The sequence below is a fragment of the Pantherophis guttatus genome, chromosome 4, assembly GCF_059756535.1.
Source record: "Pantherophis guttatus breed Tessera chromosome 4, ASM5975653v1, whole genome shotgun sequence".
NCBI classification, from domain to species: Eukaryota; Metazoa; Chordata; class Lepidosauria; order Squamata; family Colubridae; genus Pantherophis; species Pantherophis guttatus.
In genome coordinates, this window is record NC_142066.1 from 154,784,089 (window position 1) to 154,805,973 (window position 21,885).

The 21,885-nt window shown below is 45.3% G+C and overlaps 1 long non-coding RNA gene across 2 annotated transcripts; it reads right to left on the minus strand.

Annotated features, from left to right (window-relative positions):
• Positions 1-167: 167 nt before the first annotated feature.
• On the minus strand, positions 168-21,638 carry LOC117654826 (uncharacterized). 2 transcript variants are annotated; one of them, XR_015734354.1, is made up of 4 exons: positions 21,567-21,638; positions 15,174-15,282; positions 4,146-4,292; positions 168-324 (listed from the first exon to the last, which is right to left on the minus strand). It is a non-coding gene; the product is annotated as an uncharacterized LOC117654826 (long non-coding RNA). The 2 variants fall into 2 exon arrangements; XR_015734355.1 differs by lacking the exon at positions 21,567-21,638 and adding an exon at positions 19,729-19,785.
• Between the last annotated feature and the right edge of the window lie 247 nt (positions 21,639-21,885).

Here is a 21,885-nt window from a genome sequence, read left to right on the forward strand (position 1 = left end):
GGGGAATCACCTGAAGTATTAGTACCACTTTATAAAACCTGAGTAAGGCCACGCTTGGAATAGTGCATCCAGTTTTGGTCGCTGCAAAAGTTGAGAATTTGGAAAAAGTGCAGAGAGGAGCAATTAAGATGATTAAGGGCCTGGAGACGACAACATATGAAGTACAGTTGTAGGATTTGGGTATGTCTAGTTTAATGAAAAGAAGGACTAGGAGTGACATGAGAGCAGTCTTCCAAAGTCTCAGAAAAGGGGGTCATCCTATTCTCCAAAGCCCCTGAGGGCAGGACAAGAAGCAACGGGTAGAAACTCAAGGAGAGAGGCAACCTGGAATGAAGAAGGAACAGTGAGAACAATTAACCGGTGGAACAACTTGTTGTGTGTGCATTGAATTATGGGTATGGGCATGTGTGCGTGTGACCCCCCCCCGCGCTCCTCCCACTTTTGGCACACAACAGCAAAAAGGTTAGCCATCACTGTCCTAGAGCGTGTCAAATTTCAATTTCCAAACATTAGTGGTGCTCAAAAGCTGTGACATGTCTTGGGAATTGTAAAGATGTTTTGGTTACTTTAATATAATTAATATAATTAATATACTTTAATATAATTAATATAATGTTTGGTAATTAACTACATAAATATCATAACCTTTTAATGTTGGATCCCCCCTTGCTTACTGTATGATAGGGATGTCAAACTCAAGGCCCGCGGGCTAGATTGGCCCACGGGGTCCGGGGTGTGGGGCCACCCCGGAAATAGTGAGGGATCGGCCCATGGTGCCTCTGCCAGCGAAAACGAGTTCCCAAGCTCCATTTCCGGTTGCAATGGCTTCCTGCAACCCTCTGCCAGCTTAGGAGCCGTTCTTCCTTCCCAAGGATCAGCCCACGGATTTCCATTGCTCTCCTCTCCTCTGCCTTCTGCGCATCCGTGTGTCAGGCACTGGACCCAGCTGTTCCTCCTCTTCCTCATCTGCCATCCAGACCTGGAGGCTGCTAACTCTAATGCAGCTGTTAATGCGGCCGCACGGGTGATTATGGGAGCGACGTGTTGCTCCTATGTAACACCTCTCCTGCGCGAGCTGCACTGGCTCCCGGTGGTCTTCCGGGTGCGCTTCAAGGTGTTGGTTCTCACCTTTAAAGCGCTCCATGGCTTAGGGCCAGGGTACCTATGAGACCGCCTGCTGCTACCGATAACCTCCCACCGGCCAATACGCTCTCACAGAGAGGGCCTCCTCAGGGTGCCGTCGGTCAAGCAATGTCGGCTGGCGGCCCCCAGGGGGAGAGCCTTCTCTGTGGGGGCACCCGCCCTGTAGAATGAGCTACCTCCTGAACACCACTGATCCCGGATCTCCGTACCTTCCTTAAGGCCCTGAAGGCTTATTTATTCCAGCAAGCCGGCCTAGCCTAAATGGTTTTTAATGAGATTTTTAAATTTATAGACTTGGGGTTTTAAATTGGGAGGCCGATTGATTTAATCCCTTTTAATTATCTTAACTTTTGTATTGTATGTATTTTAATTTTGGCTGTTCACCGCCCTGAGTCCCTTTTGGGAGAAGGGCGGTATACAAATAAAATAATAGCCTTGATAGTACAGTGGTTTAGTGCACCCTGTTATTAAGAACAGCTGCCTGCAATTACTGCAGGTTCGAATCTCTCCAAGGCTCAAGGTTGACTCAGCCTTCCATCCTTTCTAAGGTAGGTGAAATGAGGACCCAGTTTGTGGGGGCAATAAGCTGACTTTGTATAAAATATACAAAAGAATGAAGGCTATTGCTTAACGCATTGTAAGCCGCCCTGAGTCTCCGGAGAAGGGCGGCATATAAATAAAATAAAATAAAATAAAATAAAATAAAATAAAATAAAATAAAATAAAATAAAATAAAATAAAATAAAATAAAATAAAATAAAAAACTCTCTGTCTGAGGGCTAACGGAGGGCCCAGGCTCCGCCTCTGTCTGTTTCTCTCTCTCTTTGCTAGCTCCATTCCCTCTTCCCCCTTGGAGATCTCAGGTTGCCTTGATGCCGACTCTGACTCCCACGCCTCCTCCTCCTCCTCCTCCTCCTCCTCCTCCTCCTCCTCCTCCTCCTCCTCCTCCTCCTCTGATTTGGCTGCTGGAGGGGCCGGTGGCCGACAGGCCACAACATCAAGTCTCTCTCCAAGCGGGCAGATGCAACACCTGGAATCAATCAACCTGCCAGGATTAGGAGCGCAGCCAGGGTGCATGGAAAGCGCCTCGCATCTGGTCCCACAAATGTGGAGGATGGCTTCTTCCAGCATCCATGGTGAAGTGGTGGTATTCAGCCGGTTCGGGAAAATACCACCACTTAGTGGTAGTGGCGACCTTGGGGTGAGGCTGTTCCTGCCCACACCCCGCCTACCTGCCCTGGCACTATGCCATCCTATTTAGCCGCGTGCGTGCGTGCATGCCACACATGAGAGCAAAGCGTGTGCATGGAAGGTATGCACGTGCTCACATTTTCAGTGTGCGGTAAAATTATTTGAAACCCGCCTCTGCCGTGGTGTCTCAACTTGGCCTGGACGGCCCCTTCCAGCTCAGCAGTGCTGCTTCAGCCCCACCGCCTGGCCCCCCGCTTCTGGCCAGATTGGGTGAGCCACAGTGAAGGGCTTTTGGTGATGTTTGCCGAACAAACTGAGCCCCGCCTGCCCTCCCAACTCCACTCCTCTGTCAATTCCCAAAGTCACTGGGTCTCCAGAAAAAAAACCCCAATGCACAATCAATGGCAGGGGTCCCCAAACTCCAGGCCGTGGCCGATTCAGAACCGGATTGTGGGAGAGGCTGGCTGTTCACATGTACAGCTACACTGGTACGAGTGGCGCCCCAAAGGCTTCTCCATGCCCAAAGCTTCTGCTTCTGTTTATAAGCGCTCTGTGCTTAGAGCTTGAAGCATTGCTAGGGACCCCACACATCCAATTTACGGTCTGTTTCTGTTGCTTCCCTCTGGGAGGAGGTTCCGGAGTATCTAAAGCAGGACAACCAGGTTCTGGAACGCCTAGGCCATCCATCTGGCAAATTCACGAGATTCTTTCCTTCCCCACCCCATGCATCTGTGTATGTTTGAACTAGACTGTGATGTTTCCCTTTGTCATATATGTGTGTCAGAGGTGGTATTCACCAGTTCTGGAGAACCGGTAGTGGAAATTTTGAGTAGTTCGGAAAACCGGTAAATACCACCTCTGACTGGCCCCACCCCCATCCATTCTCTGCCTCCCGAGTCCCAGCTGATCAGGAGGGAATGGGGATTTTGCAGTAACCTTCCCCTGCCACGCCCACCAAGCTATGCCACGCCCACCAAGCCACACTCACAGAACTGGTAGCAAAAAAAAAATTGAATCCCACCACTGATGTATGTGTATATGAGTATATGCATAATAGTTATTTTTTGAGAGCTGAATGCAATACATTTCATATTTAATTGTTCTGTTCTCTTCTGTTCCCGTTCCTATCCTATCCTATCCTATCCTATCCTATCCTATCCTATCCTATCCTATCCTATCCTATCCTATCCTATCCTATCCTATCCTATCCTTTTCTTCTATTCCTATTGCCGTTGCTGTTCCTATCCTATTTCTATTTCTATTTCTTATTCAATTCTATTTTCTATTCTATTTCTTATTTTATCCCATTCTAATGTATTCTATTCTCTCTCTCTTTATTCTGTTCTGTTCTATTCTATTCTATTCTTCTATTGTTAGGAGGCAATATGCTATTTAGTATACTGTCTTTGGTGTAAGCTGCCCAGAGTCCTCGGAGAGTGGGTGGCATAGAAATATGAATAATAAATAAATAATAAATAAATATCCTATCCTATCCTATCCTATCCTATCCTATCCTATCCTATCCTATCCTATCCTATCGAAATCCTTCGGAGAATTGATCTCGCACTGCTTCTGGCTTCCCATCCCTTTGCAAAAGCTTTTGGCACAGGGAAGTCTGAAGGAACTGCAAAACTGCGCCCCAAAGTCTTCTCTTCTCTCTTGCGTGAGTGGAGTTGTGTCTCTGTGTGTGTGTGTGCGCGTGTGACAGCCCATCACTCACACAACCCAGTTCCCTTCTCCTCCTCCCCCTCCCTCCCCCTCACCCAGCTAGGCCGCTAACCACAAAGTTTGGGGACCACTGATGTACTTACTGCGTGTCCTTCCAGGAGAATCCTTGGACCGCTGAGATTTTGAGAAAGATAAAGCAGAGTGCCACTAGATGGCGACCTGTCCTTTAAAGATGGCTTTTTTGGTTGACAGCTGTCCTGTTTCTCTCTCAACCAGCATGAAACCGCCTCCTGCAAAATAATTTGGGGGGGGGGAAAAAAGCCTCCGTTGCTTGAAAAATGGATTGAAAAGGACTCCAGGGCTCCGTAACTGGGAACACCCGTAATGTCTTTCCTCCTCCCCCGCCCATCCCTTGTTGGCATTTCTTTTTGCAACAGATAATAACCGCAAAATTGCGGCCTTCCCTGGTAGCTGGCAGGATGGATTCAAGCAGAACGTGACTTGTTAGAAATACGAAATGAGTAAACAGAGTCTGTGTTTCTTAACCTCGGCAACTTTTAAGACAATTCTCAGAATATCCCCAGCTAGCAGGCTGGGTAAAGAATTCTGGGAGTTGAAGTCCACACACCTTAAGGTTTTTCAAGATTGGGAAACACTGGTTAAAGGGCTTCTCACAGAGGCGGGATTCAGCCGGTTCGTAATTTACATCCGGTTTGCCAAACTGGTAGTTGCAAGGACTAGTTGGCCTCCGCCCATCCCTCCCCTCCCAGGAATCTCCACACAGCCCGTTTTGGATGCTAGATAAGTGCAGGGCCTGCACAGAGGCTCTGGGAGGGCGAAAAACAGGTCTCCCAGAAGTGCCAGAAATCTAGAAACAGGCCCGTTTCTGGCCTCCGGAGGGCCTCAGGAGCCCAGGGGAGGCCATTTTCGCCCTCCCGGAGGCTCAAAGAAAGCTTCTGGAATCTGGGGAGGGTGAAAAACAGGCCTCCTGGAAGCTCCGGAAGTCTGGGAACAGGCCCGTTTCTGGCCTCTGGAGGCCTCCGAAACCAGGGGGGGTCATTTTCGCCCTCTCAGAGGCTCGAGGAAAGCCTCCCGAGCCTGGGGGTGCAAACCCCCCCCCCTATAGTGCAGGAGGCTGAGTAGGCCACGCCCACAATGGCCACGTCCACCCAGCAACTGGGCAGAGAACCAGTTGCTAAAATTTTTGAATCCCACTTCTCATAATTTAAGGCTGCATATAGCAATAGCACTTAGACGTATATACCGCCTCACAGTACTTTTACAGCCCTCTCTAAGCGGTTTACAGCGTCAGCCTACTGCCCCCCAACAATTGGGGTCCTCATTTTACCCACCTCAGAAGGAAGGAAGGTTGAGTCAACCTTGAGCCTGGTGAGATTTGAACTGTTAAAACTGCTGACAAACTGCTGGCAGCCAGCAGTCAGCAGACGTAGCCTGCAGTACTGCACTCTAACCACTGCGCCACCACGACTGATATAGGTAATTGTCATCTTACAACCATTGGTTTAGTGACTGTTTGAACTTATAATAGCGCTGGAAAAAGTGACCGATGTCCATTTTTCATATTTATGACTGTTGCACCGTCCCCCTAGTCACGTGATCAAAATTCAGACACTTGGCAACTGGCATGTACTTATGACAGTTGAAGTGTTCTGCAGATCTTTTGTAACTTTCTGACAAGCAGAGTTACTGAGGAAGCTAGATTTGCTTTATATTGGTGTGTTGGAAGAAAACTCCGGTCCAGTTCCAATCCGGGAGAATGACGCAGGGGCTAACCAATTTGGAAGCAGGCTGCAGGAAAGTAGGTCTCTGTTTATTTGGTAGCCAGAAACTAGTGACAGCAACATGTTTCTGGGGTGGCTGACAAAATACGGTTGAGAGTAGATGGGCTTTTATAAAAGGATAGTGACAGGATAGTGGGCCTTTATACATTTTGGGGGCTTTGTGATTGAGATGCCTGTTTCTATGCAATAATATGTCCTTTAATATTTTAATGCCTATTGTTAGATTCCTATGGAATCGTGTAGGGGTCATGGCTGGCTCTACAGGCAAAAGGGGAAATGCAAATTCTAGGTGTTTTGTTTGTCTGAGCTAATCTTGTCAGTTTCCGCTCCTTGCCTTTTGTATTGCCTATTTGGAGTTTCTGGCTGCTCTTTGCTTATGAATAGAGTGGCCCAGCTTTCTGAATGGATACAAAATATCCATTCAGGGGAAATATTTTATTCTGTCTCTTTAATATTTAGAATAAAGAATATTTTATTCTGGGGGAGGCGGGGTGTCTTCCTACACGTGTGACTAATGTAACAGCTACAGTGACTTACTTAACAACTGTGGCAATTAAAGGTCGTAAAATGGGGCAAAACTCACTTAACAACAGTCATGCTTAGCAACGGAAATATTGGGCTCGACTGTGGTCGTAAGTCGAGGACTATCTGCGTTACATGATGATGATGGGATTCAAGGCAGGAAAATTCACAGAGAGGAAGAAAAACAGTGCAGCTTTGGTAACTTAAGGGATTTCTGAATGCCTCCCCCAAAAAATCAAATTAAATTAAATCGAAGTCTTTACAAAGGAGTAAAACGATACTGTAGTAATTCAGGATCGTCTCAGATGGGAAGGAAACTCTTTTTCAGTTGTTCTTTCCATCCTTAATTTTTTTTTTAAAAAAAACCACAATTTGGTGGAAGCTGAAGAAAACAACTTCTGGGTTCCATTACGGTCATAAATCGAGGACTATTTTACATAAAGGAAATGCCAAGGTGGTGGTGGTGAGGAAAATGGGTGGGTGAAAGCTCCCTGGCTCCAAGCTACAAATTAAATCAAATTAAAGAAGAGGCAGGCAGGCAGGCAAGCAGGGACAAGTGGAAATGACTCTCGTTCCAACAGAGTCGCTTTTATTAAAAAAAAAAATCTCCTTTTCTTTTTCCTTCTTCTTCATCTGCTTCGCTCCTCACCCAGACTTTTAGAGGGTGGACAGGTAAATGAAAACCTAGGCAGCGCTTAAAAGCTACTTACGACTTGTCACCTGGGAAATTAGGACCATTAAGGAAAAGGAAAAGCAACAGAGAGAAAGAAAAGGAGAAAGAAAATGTCTTTTTCTCTTGCTCTCTCACACACGTACACACAACACACACACACACACACACACAAATGCTACTCCCTGTAGATCACTACGCGGAGTCTATAATCAAGAGGAAACCGAGGATTGTAGGTTGCTTAGAGCTCAAACAATGATCTATCATCCATTTACTAGTGTGTCTTTCTTCCTTTAGAATAGAATAGAATAACAGAGTTGGAAGGGACCTTGGAGGTCTTCTAGTCCAACCCCCTGCTTAGGCAGGAAACTCTACACCACTTCAGATAAATTGTCCTTCAATCTCTTCTTAAAAAACCTCCAGTGTTGGAGCATTCACAACTTCTGGAGGCAAGTTGTTCCACTGATTAATTGTTCTCCCTGTCAGGAAGTTTCTCCTTTAGTTCTAGGTTGCTTCTCTCCTTGATTAGTTTCCACCTGTTGCTTCTTGTCCTGCCCTCAGGGGCTTTCTTAGAAGGGGTACTTTAAAAAAAGGGGGTGTGTGTCATGTGATCTTATCATCCAGGGTCGGCCCCCATCAAATAGAGCAGACCAGGACATCAACTTCCAAGGAAGTCAAGTTATTTTGACAGGTGGTCTTTAACTTACAGACACAATCGAGCCTAAATTTTTCCATTGCTAAGTGAGACACTGGTTAAGGGAGTTTGGCCCCATTTTACAACCTTCCTTGCCCGATTTGTTAAGTGAACCGCTGCAGTTGTTAATGTTAGTCACATGATTGTTAAGCGAATCTGGCTCCCCCATTGGCTTTGCATATTGCAAAAGGGGATCGCGTGAATTTGGGATACTGCAATCGTCATAAATACACGCCGGTCTGAATTTTGATCCAGGTGACCCCGGGACAGTGCAACCGTCGTAAATATGGCTCATTTGCCAAACGTCTGAATTTTGATCCCGTGACTGTAGGGATGCTGCTACAACAGTTGTGTGAAAACTGGTCATAAGCAGCGGTGGAATTAAGCCAGTTCGGACCGTTTCAGGCGAACCGGTAGTTCCAATGATCAGCTGGCCACGCCCACCCGCACCCGCCCTATCCTGTCCTATGTTTCCTCCTTTCTAATTTGCATGGCACATCTGATTTCTGCACCTCTGCTGTTCTACTTACCGGGGCTGCCTTAGAAGCATGGATGAAATTCAGCAGGTTCTAACAGTTTCTGGAGAACCGGTAGCGGAAATTTTGAGTAGTTCAGAGAACTGGCAAATACCACCTCTGATTGGCCCCAGAGTTTTTTGGTTTTTTTAAAAATTTGATTTATATGCCGCCCTTCTCCGGAGACTCAGGCCGGCTTACAATGCGTTAAGCAATAGCCTTCACCCTTTTGTATATTTATACAAAGTCAGCTTATTGCCCCCCCAAACTGGGTCCTCAATTTACCCACCTTAGAAAGGATGGAAGGCTGAGTCAACCTTGAGCCTGGGGAGATTCGAACTTACAGTAATTGCAGACAGCTGCAATCACAATGCTATCAGTCTGCTGAGCCACCAGGCCACCAGAGTGAGGTGGGAATGGATATTTTGCAGTATCCTTCCCCTGCCACGCCCACCAAACCACGCCCACCAAGCCTCACCATAGTAAAAAAAAATTGGATTTCACCACTGCTTAGAAAGTAAGCAGCTGAGCTTCAAATTGCTGTATTTTGAACGTTGCACGAAGCGCGGGCTCATCGGTTAACCGGCTGCATCCCACCACTGATCATAAGTCGGTTTTTTTCAGTGCCATTGTAACTTTGAACTGCCACTAAATGAACTGTTATAAGTTGAAGACCACCTGCATTGAAGTTGGCTAGAAGCTTGCAAGAATCTTGCAAGCTCTGTCTCAGTCACAGGCACCGTGAGAGGAGTCTAGGTGTCCGAGTGGATCTCCGCTTAAGCATGAGCCAGCCATGTCCTTCAGCTGCCCAAAAGGCCAATGCAATCCTAGATTGCATCAACTGAGCGACAGCATCAAGATCACTGGAAGTAACAATAATTCTTTATACTGCTTTGGTAAGTCTTCTTAAAAATCTCCCAGTGATGGAGCATTCACAACTTCTGGAGGCAAGTCATTTTACTGATTAATGGTTCTGTCCTTAGTTCTAAATTGCTTCTCTCCGTGATGAGTTTCCATCCATTATTCCTTCTTCTGGCCTTGAGGTGCTTTGGAGAATAGCTTGACTCCCTCTTCTTTGGGGCAGCCCCTGAGATATTGGAAGACTGCTATCATGTCTCCCCTAGTCCTTATTTTTCATTAAACTAGACATACCTAGTTCCTGCAATTGTTCTTCATATGTTTTAGCCCCTAATCCAGTGGTGAAATCCAGTTTTTTTTACTACCGGTTCTGTGGGCGTGGCTTGGTGGGTGTGGCAGGGGAAGGATACTGAAAAATCCCCATTTCATCCCCACTCCTGGGGAAAGGATATTGCAAAATCTCCATTCCTACCCCACTCTGGGGCCAGCCAGAAGTAGTATTTGCCATTTCTCCGAACTGCTCAAAATTTCTTCTACCGGTTCTCCAGAACCTGCTGGAACCTGCTGGATTTCACCCCTGCCCTAATCCTCTTTCTTGCTCTTCTCTGCACTCTTTCTAGAGTCTCAACATCTTTTTTTACATTCTGGCGACCAAAACTGGACGCAATATTCCACCTGTGGTCTTATAAAGTGGGGTTAACACTTCACATGATCTTGATGCTATCTCTCTTAATGCAGCCTAGGATTGCGTTGGCCTGTTTTGGCAGCTGCAGAACAAGGCTGGTTCCCATTCAAGTGATTGTCCACTAAGACTCCAAGATCCCTCTCACAATTACTACTATTGAGCGAGGTACCACCTGTGCTTTACCTGTTGTTTTTTCTCGCTTAAATGTAGAACCATACTTTTTTCACCATTGAATTGCATTTTGTTGGATAGGGCCAGAGGTATTCTGTTTGGACCAGTTTGGGCGAACTGCTGTCCTCTTATAGCATAATGTTGTCCTATTGAGCCATGTTTTCGAGGCCAAAGCACGCATGGGGAGTGAATTGGTGGCAAGAATATCTGAAACCTACCACTGGATAGGGCCCAGGATTAAAATCTGTCGAGATCCATCTGGATCTTGAGCCTATCTTCTGGGGTGTTGGCTATTCCTACCATCTTGGTGTCATCTGCAAATTTGATGAGTTCCCCCTCTATCCCTAAATCATTGGTGATGATATTGAAGAGTACTGAATTTACTCTGGGGTACTCCACTGCATGGGATCCCATATAGATGGAATATTTGGAATTCTGAATCCAGTTTTGGTCGCCATAATACAAAAAAAAATGTTGAGACTTCAGAACAGAGGTCTTCAAACTTGGCATAGCTGGCTGGAGAATTCTGGGAGTTGAAGTCCACAAGTCTTAAAGCTGCCAAGTTTGGGGACCCTGCTCTAGAAAGAGTTCAGAGAAGAGCAACCCGGATGATTAGAGACCTGGAGGCTAAAATACCAGAGCCTTCTTCAAAAAACTGGGTCTTTGAATAATGTGTCCAAAGTAGGATAATTCGAATCTGGTCATTCCTGATGAATCTTTCAGTTCCCTTGCCAAGATAAACATCTTTGGCAAAATGCATGCATTGTTGGAAAATGGGTAGAAAGTTTCCATCTGTGCAAAAAAAAACCCAACAACAACAACAACGCAGATTGAGTCACCTACTTTCCAGAGGACATGATCTGACATGCTTGCCAGCCTAAATCAGATGCTGAATTATGGCTGATAATTTTGCTTGCTTCTTTCAGTTTGGAGACCGGCCAGCCAGTTTCTCTTAGTGCCGTGATCTACTGGGACTATGCAGCCAAAATGAAGCAGGCTCCCCATCCATCCCCCCCAAAAACCCAAAAACCCAGTTAATTCTGCTCCTCTGCAAATTTTATTTTTACTGGCCATGAAAACCGATGCAATACGAGCCTGCATTATATAGAATCGAGATTACGTAAATGTTAGTACCGCTTTATAAGAGCACACTTGGATTACTTTATCCAGTTTTTGGTCGCCACGATGTAAAAAAAGGATGTGGAGACTTTGGAAAGAGTGCAGGGAAGAGCAACAAAGAGGATTAGGGGACTGGAGGATAAAACATAAGAAGAACGGTTGCAGGAACTGGGCATGGCTAGTCTAGTGAAAAGAAGGAGTAGGGGGCGACAGGATAAGCAGTCTTCGTATACTACCTGCTCCTCCTCCTTCTACCCCTCCTCCTCCTCCAATCGTCCTTAAACTTGCAGTGGTCAGCCATTTTATAGGCACATTATGTGATTAAAGATGAGCTGCAAACAGTTCTGGTTATCGAAATGCATAAATAAAAGAAGCATTGTTATTCCCCTGAGCAGGTATGTCAGAAGCTGTGGTGCCTTTCCTTGAAAAATTTCCTTCTGTGAAAAATTCCGCCCCCACCCCCCCATTAAATAATGATTCTAATAAATGTTTCAAACCTCTTTGTGTTTCTGTCTGGGTGCTTCTGTGTTCCTGATCAATGTTTGTTACATACTTAATTCTCAGCAAGCAATGATATACACCCCATGCCTTAAATAGCTGTACAAGAAAGAATAATAATTTAAAAAAAAAACAAACCCACCCCAGCCCCTTCTAAACCAAAAGGAAGAATTGATTTTAAATGTCAGCAGAAAATCTCGGCTGTGCTTCGCATTCCAATTAAATCTGTTCTGGGCATCACCTTGACTTTTGTTGAATGCTGGGCAGGCCCGGCAAAACGGCATAGAATCCTCGAGGCGGAAGGGATCTTTGAGGTCATCTAATCCAACCCGCTCCTCAAAGGTGGGAAATCCAACTCAAAGGAACCCTGCAGGAGGGTTTTTTTATGCTTGTGAGCTGTCCAGAGGTATTTGTTTGAGATGGGCTGTCATATACGGGTAGTCCTCGATTTATGACCAAAATTGAGCCCAAATCTACCACCGCTAAGCAAGACATTTGTTATGTGAGTTGTGTGCCCCTTTTTATGGCTTTCTTTGCCGCACGGTGGTTAAGTAAACCACTGTGGTTGTTAAGTGAATCGTGCGGTTTTTAAGTAGATCTGGCTCTTCTCATTGACTTTGCTTCTAAGAAGGTCGCAATATAGGAAGACACCGTTTCGGGACACTACAAACGTCATAAGTATGAATTAGTTGCCAAGCATTTGAAGGTTGATCCCCCACAGTTCTACTCTTGAGCTACTGATATTCTCCCAGATTTCTATTCGTTTTCTCGTATTTTACACCATGGGTGAAGGTGATACAAATGAAGGAGAACTGTGGGAGTCCTTGAGCTTGGCTGTTTCAGGAACATTATCAGTGCTAGAAGGGAGTGGGCTTTGAGGAGGAGGAGGAGGAATAAGGGGTCCTTGATGCTGTCCTTGATGCTGTCCGAGCTTGGTTGGTTTTTTGCAGGCATTTCATGACACAACTAGAGAACATCATCAGGGCTAGAGGGGAGTAGGAGGGAGAGGGGAGGAGGAAGAGGAGGAGGAGGAGGAGGACTATGAGGAGGAGGAGGAGAAATAAGAAGACTGTAGGGTCTTTGATGCTCTCTGAGCTTGATGGTTTTCTTGCAGATGTTTCGTGACCCAACTAGAGAACATCATCAGTTCAAGAAGGCATGGGTTTGGGGGGGGAGAAGAGGAGGAGAGGAAGAGGAGAGGAGAGGAGGAGGAGGAAGAGGAGGAGGAGGAAAGGAGAAAGAGGAGGAGGAGAGGAGAGTAGAAGGAGGAGAAAGAAAAGGAGGAGGAGGAAAGGAGGAGAAAGAGGAGGAGGAGGAAAAGGAGAAGGAGAGGAGAGTAGAAGGAGGAGGAGGAGGAAAAGGAAGAGGAGGAGAGGAAAGGAGGAGGAGATGAAGAGGAGAAGGAGGAAGAGAAGGAGGAGGAAAGGAGAGAGGAAGAGGAGAGGAGAGTAGAGTAGAAGGAGGAGGAGGAGGAAAAGGAAGAGGAGGAGGAGAGAAAAGGAGGAGGAGATGAAGAGGAGAAGAGAGGAGAAGGAGGAAGAGAAGGAGGAGGAAAGGAGAAAGAGGAAGAGGAGAGGAGAGTAGAAGGAGGAGGAGGAAAAGGAGGAGGAGGAAAGGAGGAAATGAGAGGAAGAGGAGGAGAAGGAGGAGGAGGAGGAAGAGGAGGAGGAGGAGAAGGAGGAGGAGGAGGAAGAGGAGGAGGAGGAGGAGATGGAGAACTGTGGGGTCCTTGGGGCTCTCTGAGCTTGGTGATTTCTTGCAGACGTTTCATGACCCAAGTAGGTAACATCATCAGTCCTACCATGAATAAAAGTCACCAGTTTCTTTCACTCACGATGCTCAGGCCTGAACTGCCCCTTTGAAAAAACGCGAGGCAGCCTACTTTGGACCCAATCCAGAGATTAGCGAGAGAGATTTTCAAGTCAGATTCTGGGGAGCCTCAGCCAAGGCTTCAAATCCTCAAAAGGATGCCTCAAAAATGCCACAATATTTATAATTTTAAAAAGCAGAACCAGTGAGCCACGGACCTCAGGGTTTTTTTTTTTAATTTTATTTTTGGTTTTTTTTTTTTTTTTTAAATGCACACAGCCAATTCTGGAGTCTTTGTCTGCCTTGCTTGCTTCCATATGCCAAAGCAGAGCGAAAGAGAACTCATGACGGCTATATCTGAGTACAGTTTAAAAATATCACAGATGTCTCTGGATTTTGCTAAAAAAGCATTGATTAATTGCAGAGAATCGTCCAGCGTGTTGGAGGCTTTTCATTTATGTGTTTTTGGAAAAAATATATGACTCTGCGGCATTTTCTCACCGTGGCCTTCTCTGAACCTTTGTTCTAATTTTAAACAATAACAAGCTGGGACAGCAAAAAAAACCCCGAAGCACAGGCAGTCCTCAACTTACAACCATTCACTCTGTGACGATTCTGAAGAAAAAGGGACTTAACCATCGGTCCTCACACTTACGACCGTTGCAGCATCTTCATGATCACATGATCAAAATTCAGATACTTGGCAACTGACTCATATTTATGACTGTTGCAGCATCCCAGGGTCGTGCGATCGCTATTTGTGACCTTCCCAGCCAGCTTCCGATAAGTAAAGTCAATGGGAGAAGCTGGATTCACTTAATGACCACATGATTCACTTAGGAACGACGGTGACTTAAAGTTTGACAAGGTTGTAAAATCAGGCATGTTCTCATTCAGCAATGACCTTGCTTAGCAAAGGAGATTCAATTGCCAATGGTGGTCGTAAGTTGAGGATTGCACCTAACATGAAAACTAATCATGGGCCAAACCTCATTAAAATCTGGGTGTTGTCTCTGCAACCTATTAAGCAATGAGGCTGTCTAGGGAATTCTGGGAATTGAAGTCCACCCATCTTCAAGAGGCTGACTTTGAAATGCACTAAGTTAGATTGATAACCTAGCACAGGAGACTTCAAATTTGGCAGTTTTAAGAAATGTGGACTTCCCTACCCTGGAGGTTGCATCACTTCCTTCTTCTCTCAGTCCTCCTCCTCGTCCTCCTCCCCTCCTTCTCCTCCTCCTCTCCTCCTCCTCTTCCTCGTCCTCCTCCCCTCCTCCTCCTCCTTCTCTTTCTCCTCCTCTTCCTCTCCTTTCCTCCTTTCCTCCTCCTCCTTTTCCTCCTCCTCCTTCTACTCTCCTCTCCTCTCCTCCACCTCTTTCTCCTTTCCTCCTCCTCCTCTTCCTCCTTCTCCTCTCCTCTTCCTCTCCTCTTCCTCTTCCTCTCCACTCCTCCTCCTCTTCCTTTTCCTCCTCCTCCTCCTTCTATTCTCCTCCTCCTTTTCCTCCTCCTCCTCCTCTTTCTCCTCCTTTCCTCCTCCTCCTTTTCCTTCTCCTCCTTCTACTACTCTCCTCTCCTCTTCCTTTTCCTCCTCCTCCTCCTTCTACTCTCCTCTCCTCCTCCTTTTCCTCCTCCTCCTTCTCCTCCTCCTCCTCCTCCTTTTCTTCCTCCTCCTTTTCTTCCTCCTCCTCCTCCTTCTCCTCTCCTCCTCCTCTTCCTCCTCCTCCTTTGTCGTCTTCTTTTCCTTCTCCATCTCCTCTTCCATCCATCCACCTTTCCCCCATATTATGGAATTAAGCGAGGTGGATTTGTTCATTGATGGATTACTTACGTTCAGTCAAGTGGATCTTCCTTGCACCCACTTCCTTCCTTTCTCTCTCAGTTTTTCTTTCTTCTCCCGAGTCCAATCTGCGATGATCAGGGAGTTCTTATTTTCTCCCCTGAATGGAGGAGACAGTACAGTACATTATAGGCTCTTAGCTTCAACAAGCTTAGCAATTCAGGTTGTCTTTCTCTCCCTCTAATTCCTTAACTACAGTTTGTCCTGGCTTTTCTTTTATGTCAGCCCAATTTTGAGAATACACGTAATGCTCAATTTACGATGACAATGGAGCCCGAAATCCCCATTGCTAAGTCAGACAACTGGCAGTTGTGCTTCGTTTAACGACCTTTTTTTTTTTGGTCACGGTTGTTAAGCACCGTTGTTAAGTGAATCATGCACTTGTTAAACGGAGCCAGCTTTCCCCCCCATCGACTTTACTGGTCAAAAGTTGGCTGGGAAGGTCGCAAATCATGATCTCTTGATCCCAGTATACTGCAACTATCATAAATACATGCCAGTTTATACCAAGGACTCAAATTTTGATCGGCTGACCATAGAGATGTTGTAATGGTTGTGAGTGTGAAATAATAATAATAATAATAATAATAATAATAATAATAATAATAATAATAATAATAATTTTGACTCTACCAAAAACCACCTTACTCGGAACAGCTTACATCCTCCGACGATACCTTAACAGTTCCTAGGTCCTTGGTTAGGACTCGAGCTGCTGAACTATTAACCAGCCTCAAAGGCTGTGAATCTCACTAAAGATCAAATAATAATAATAATAATAATAATAATAATAATAATAATAATGTCACTTTTCTCAGTGCCGTTTTAACTTTGAACTCTCCTAAACGAATGGTTGTAAATTAAGAACCACCTGTAGTAGAAAACCTAAACGAATTTTAATACAGGTAGTCCTTGACTTATAATAGTTCATTTAGTGACTATTAGAAGTTACAACAGCACTGAAAAAAGTGACATATGGCTGTTTTTTTGCACTTATGACCGTTGCAGTATCTCCAGGGTCAGGTGATCAAAATTCAGATGCTTGGCCACTGACTCATACTTATGACGGTGGAAGTATCCCGGCGTCATGTTATATCCCCACTTGCGACATTATTATAAACAAAGTCAATAGGGAAACCAGATTCACTGAACAATTTAAGAATGGCAGAGATCGGCGGTAGCACAGGAGGTTGCAAAAACGGGGCAAAATTTCACTTAACCAATGTTTCACTTAGCCACAAAAATGTTGTGGCCATAAGTCGAGGACTACCTGTATCGCCATCTGCACCATTTTGTATTTTTTTTTTTAAAAAAACCCACAAAACAACCAGGGAGGTAAAGAGAAAATCCAGCGTAAAGAAAAAAATTACCTATTTTCCTAAGGAGAGCCTTGAATTTCACACCCGAGAGGGACAAAAGAATTTGAGTGGCTCAAATTATGTAAAATTGTATTTGATTTTGTGTCGGGGACAGCAATGCAAGGTTTTTCTATTTTCTTTTATGCCTGTTGTGTAGATTACTATAGTAACAACAGCACACTCTCTAATTTTCTTGATTGCGAGCTCAGAGCTGAAGAGGTGTGAGGAGGGTGGGGAGGAAATGCAGCTTTCTGTCTATTTATTTTTGAGACGTCCATGGAAAAAAAGCTCCATAGAATCGAACATCAGAAAGAGAAGATTGTTATCCTTTCTGGTTTTGTGATGGTGTGCCAAGAATGGTTTTCTTAAGCTTTGATCGGGCCAACTATTATTATTTTTTTAACAATCTTTTCTTGAAAAGAGTAGCTGTGCGCCTTCCTTCTTCGAAAATCGCGCTCAAGTTTCGATTCGGTTATGATCAATTGCAGCTTGCCAAAATTTCAAATTCAGGCGGTTCTACTTTCATAGAAATAGAAGAAAAGATTTGTAGCTCAGGGTTGAACACGGTGCTCGTACGAGCTGGGTGGTTTTCTTGCAGACTTTTGTAAACCAACTAGGTAACAGCATCAGTATGATGGGGTGTGGGGTTCTCTCTCTCTCTCTCTCTCTCTCTCTCTCTCTCTCTCTCTCTCTCTCTCTCTCTCTCTCTATATATATATATATATATATATATATATATATATATATAGAAAGAGAGAGAGAGAGAGAGAGAGAGAGAGAGAGAGAGAGATAGATATAGATAGATAGATAGATAGATAGATAGATAGATAGATAGATATAGATATAGATATAGATATAGATATAGATATAGATATAGATATAGATATAGATATATGGTGTCTTCCCTTGCTAGTGTTAGTGGAGGTGTGTAAGAGAGCATAATGGGTGGAAAAAGATGCTACCAAGGAACCATCAGGTTGTATAAATTCCTGTTGAAGTTACATCAACTGATTTCAACTGATGGAAAAGAATTCCCATCGACTTTCAAAGAATTTTTGCGCAACGTTCAGCGGCAAATTATGTTGTGCTTGCATTTGTCTAGTTACCCAGTGGCCAAGAGCTCATCTGAGATGGCTGTGTTACCTAACTCAGTTTGGTGACAGAATAACAGAAGAACAGAATTAGAAATAGAATAACAGAGTTGGAAGGGACCTTGGAGGTCTTCTAGTCCAACCCCGTGCTCAGGCAGGAAACCCTACACCACTTCAGACAAATGGTTATCCAGCCTCTTCTTAAAAACTTCCAGTGTTGAAGCATTCTCAACTTCTGCAGGCAAGTTCTTCCACTGATTAATTGTTCTCACTGTCAGGAAATTTCTCCTTAGTTCTAGGTTGCTTCTCTCCTTGGTTACTTTCCATCTGTTGCATCTTGTCCTGCCCTCAGGGGCTTTGGAGAATAGCTTGACTCCCTCTTCTTTGGGCAGCCCCTGAGATACTGGAAGACTGCTATCATGTCTACCCTGGTCCTTCTCTTCATTAAACTAGACATACCCAGTTCCTGCAACTGTTCTTCATATGTTTTAGCCTCCAGTCCCCTAATCATCTTTGTTGCTGTTCTCTGCCCTAGAATCTCGACATCTTTTTTATATCGTGGCAACCAAAAAACCGGAAGCAATTATTTCTAGTGTGGTCTTACTAAGGCATTATAAAGTTGCGCTAACACTTCACATAATCTTGATTCTGTCCCTCGGTTAATGTGGCCCAGGACTGCATTGGGCTTTTGACCTAGCTCGAATCCCTGGAAACGCAGAGAATGATTAGCCTTTTATGTCATTAAACTCAAGAGAAGCAGAGAGATGTTCAAGGGCTTTATATTGGGACCATGGAAGAGGAGATCGCAATTTTAGGAAGCGAATGAAAGGCCTCTGCCGGAAATGACAGGAAGTGCCCTCGTTATATCCATCGTCTGAAGTATTTTGAGTCAATGGCCATCATTAAGGTGATTATACATATAAGACTTCCATTAAGAGCTCAGGCTTCTAACTTATAAGAGGTGATTTATAAATGTATCCTGTATATAATATTTGCAGGAAGATTACTTCCTCCTTTCCCTCCCTCCCTCTCTCCCTCCCTCTTTCTTTCTTTCTTTTTCTTTCTTTCTTTTTCTTCCTTCCTTCCTCCTTTCTTCCTCCCTCCCTCCCTCCCTGTCCCTCCCTCTGCCTGTCTGCCTGCCTCCCTCCCTCTCTTCCTTCCTTCCTGTCTCCCTCTGTCCCTCCCTGTCCCTCCCTCCCTCCTTCCTGTCTCCCTGTCCCTCCCTCTGCCTGCCTTCCTCCCTCCCTCCCTCCTTCCTTCCTTCCTGTCTCCCTCTGTCCCTCCCTCTCCCTCCCTCCTTCCTTCCTGTCTCCCTGTCCCTCCCTCTGCCTGCCTTCCTCCCTCCCTCCCTCCCTCTGTCCCTCCCTCTCCCTCCCTCCTTCCTTCTTGTCTCCCTCTGTCCCTCCTTCTGTCTCCCTCCCTTCCTCCTCCCCCCTCCTTTCTTCTTTCTTCCTGTCTCCCTCTGTCCCTCCCTCTCCCTCCCTCCCTCCCTTCTTTCTCCCTCCCTCCTTCTCTTCTTTCTTCCTCCCTCCCTCCCTCCTTCCTTCCTGTCTCCCTCTGTCCCTCCCTCTGCCTGCCTTCCTCCTTCTCTTCTTTCTTCCTCCCTCCCTCTGTCCCTCCCTCTGCCTGCCTGCCTGCCTACCTGCCTACCTCCCTCCCTTAACTTTGAACAAATGCTAAGCAACCAGTTGTAATTCGAAGACTATCTGTACAGAAGGAAGCTTCTTTCCCTTATATGATCAATTCTAAACCTCTTTTTTTTAAAAAAAAAAAAACCTAAAAACCTAAACACCTGCCTATTGTTTGCCCAAGATCTCTTCCGGTGGTACTTTTTCTGGAAGCATCCCCTTGATTACTGGGTCTGTGCAGAATCCTCTATGAGCCAGAGGGAGTAAAAATTTGCCTGCAGGGATCCGGTAGTTGGGAAGGTGTATCTTAGGAGCAGCTATGATAATCAGGCAATTCAATGTAGCTGTGTGCAAGCATCTCTGATGGATTGTCTGTTTCCAAAGGCAAACAACAACAACAAGAAGAAAAAAACACCACCCAATTTTCTTTTAATTTCATTTTACCAAAGGATGTAATTTGTATTCTCACCTGCTTTGCCGTGCTAATAAGGGATCTTCACCTTCTTCTTTCTTCTGTCAAGAAGGATCACTCGACCACTCGATCATTAAAGAGCCACAGAATCATTTCTAACAAAAAGCCGGAGATGAGTGATTTTGAATGCAGGTAGTCCTCGACTTACAACCATTCGTTTAGTGACCATTCACTGAAAAAAGTGACTTATTCACACTTATGATCATTGCAGCATCCCTAAGGTCACGTGATCCAAATTTGGACGCTTGGCAACTGGCATGTACTTATGACGGTGGCAGTTTTGTGATCGTCATTTGCAAGCTTCCCAGCCGGGTAGCAGATTCAATGGGAGAAGCTGGATTCACGCAACGACCACATGATTCACTCAACAACTGCAGTGACTCACTTAACAACCATGGCAAGAAAGGTCATAGAATTAGGCACAACTTTCACTTCACAATTGCCTTGCTTAGCAATGGAAACTATGACCCTAATTGCAGTTGTAAGTCGAGAACAACCTGTACCTTACTAAATATTTATGGAGATTCTCAGCCATCGAGGGCATGATTCTCCCAAAGGTGCTTTTTCAGGAGGGAACTGCACTTCGTTTTTCTTTGAAGACGTTTCGCTTCTCATCCAAGAAGCTTCTTCCAGTTCTGGCTGATTCACCCTTAACTCCGAACTGATGAAGCTTCTTGGATGAGAAGTGAAAGGTCTTCAAGGAAAAACCAAAGAAATTCCATTTTCTTCTTGAAATACACCGTTTTGGACTGTACCTTGCTGTTATTTTATTATTCTGAAAGAAGTTGGAAATTAAACTCCCTCCTTTCCACTTCCTTCTTTTCTATGTTCTTCTTTTCCACTTTATCTATCTTCTCCTTCTTGTCCTCCTTCTCCCCCTTGTCTCCTTCTCCTTCCTCCTTCTCTTTTCTCCTTATTCTCCTCCTTCCTCCTTCTCTTTCCTCCTCCTTCTCCTCCTTCCTCCTTCTCCTTCCTCCTCCTCCTTCTCTTTTCTCCTTCTCCTTCCTCCTTCCTTTTCTCCTCCTTCCTCCTTCTCCTTCTCTTTCCTCCTTTTCTTTCCTCCTTCTCCTTCTCTTTTCTCCTTCTCCTTCTCCTCCTTCCTCCTTCCTCCTTCTCCTTCCTTTTCTCCTTCCTCCTCCTCCTTCTCTTTTCTCCTTCTCCTCCTCCTTCCTCCTTCTCTTTTCTCTTTCTCCTTCTCCTCCTTCCTCCTTCTCCTTCCTCCTTCCTTTTCTCCTCCTTCCTCCTTCTCCTTCTCCTTCCTCCTCCTCCTTCTCTTTTCTCCTTCTCCTTCTCCTCCTTCCTCCTTCTCCTTCCTCCTTCCTTTTCTCCTCCTTCCTCCTTCTCCTTCCTCCTTCTCTTTTCTCCTTCTCCTTCTCCTCCTTCTCCTTTTCTCCTCCTCCTTCTCAGGATAACAGAGTTGGAAGGGAACTGAATGTCATCTAGTCCAACCTCCATACTCCATAACCATACTTATATCTTCTACTCCTCCTTGTCTACCTTCCCCTTCTTCATAACTGAACTGCAACGAAGGTGTCCTTCTGAGAAAACCAACCATTCGCACCCCATCGGTGCCTCTATCCCCCTCTCTCCTTCCTGCAGGCGTTAGAATATATCAAACCCAGAGATTGCAACTCTCCAGAGAGGAAGGGGGTGGGACGGGGGTGGGCAAAAGGAGAAAAGCACTCACATTTAATCCACATGAGCCTGGCCTTATGACTGCGTGTGACGCTCGGTGATAGAAGGGTGGTGTGAACTAATTGCCACTTGTGTTAACAATGATGTCAACGGATTACCAACGATTGCCACCTAATAAGCAACATGTCATCTGCACTTACCTTGCACCCTGCTGTGGAAGAAGCTGCATCGACACAGCAAGAACATGTGTCAATTGTTTGACTGGCACTCCGCGTTCAGGGTGTGATAGGGCGTAACGGAAACACTGCACAACATGTGCTTTGTTGGAAGACAAGGTAGCAGTAGAAAAGATGCCTCAAACAGAGGTCAGGAAAAGCTGCCTCCTCCGTGCCCTAATGCAGTGTTTTCTCAATCTAGACAACTTTTAAGATGGGTGGACTTCAACTCCCAGAATTCCCCAACTGGCCTGCTTCAAAAAGAATGGATGTCAACTCCTAGAATTCCCCAAATAGCATTCTT